Genomic DNA, 1113 nt, shown 5'->3' with positions numbered 1-1113 from the left:
TGAATTCTGACACAGAAGCCGAGATCTTTTACACATTGAGTGGAAATTAGGTTAGATATATACTAATCAGCAACTAGAGTCGTCTTTTTCTGACGTCACAAAATGCACAAAACATGCCGTGACGTCAACTAAAATGTCGCATTATTTTCAGTTATTTCAATACATTTGAAAATGTGGCTATTAATTACTCCGTTAATGATGATGCAAAATTAATCAAAATACATCTACACAAACAGGAGAATATGGGAATCTCAGAACTAAAATATACATCGGATACGGATATCCAAATCGCTATTACCTGCTTTACACTTGCATCTTTTCTTACAAATAGTGAAACTACCAAAAGGTATCCTCTCACATTGGGTAACTTTGCCTTGGAATAGTTTGGTTCACTGTGAGCAAAACAACGAAAATACACTGTCCGTATCCACAGCAAATTCTCTCCATGTGATCTGAGTTACATTGGCCTAATGTAAAGATAGCGGAGTTATGTCCCCTTATCCTCTCTGTCGACGCTTGACGTCATAGAAGAAAATCGATTTTTCACATTTATCGCATGTCATTTTTGATTTTGTGAGTATGACGTTATGCATTAGCACATTCATCCATTTCATATACACTTATGTCGTTCAGATATCAAGCTGTATTTTCTTCGCTCACACTTTCCGTAAAGATGCCAAATTTAAAAAAATCGTAGCAGAGTGCTTTTATTGGTGCACGATAAAAAACGGAGAAATTGACTGTTTTTCAACTCACACAAAAGTTTTGGACAACTTTTGGCAGTGTCTGTTTCTCAAACCCCTGAGGTAGCCGCAGTTATATTTATACCAACGGATAGAAAATTAAATATTCTACATTTCTGTGCAATTTTATAGCCGTACGCAGATCCAGGACCACGCGAGCGCAAATCGCGCACAACGTTCACTTTTCAAACCTTACGAAAATGTGCGCCTGAAAAATAACCCTCGGCATCCAGGAGGGTTAAATGCTATACAGGGGAGGTAATTTCATACCCAAGACTCCTGACAGCGATATGCGTAACCAGTCCTATGCTTTGCGGAAGCTCTACCAAGAACAAGCCGCTGTTTGGAGTTTGCAACCGCATTTATTGTA

The sequence above is a fragment of the Haliotis asinina genome, chromosome 13, assembly GCF_037392515.1.
Source record: "Haliotis asinina isolate JCU_RB_2024 chromosome 13, JCU_Hal_asi_v2, whole genome shotgun sequence".
NCBI classification, from domain to species: Eukaryota; Metazoa; Mollusca; class Gastropoda; order Lepetellida; family Haliotidae; genus Haliotis; species Haliotis asinina.
Note: the sequence above shows the minus strand (reverse complement) of the source record.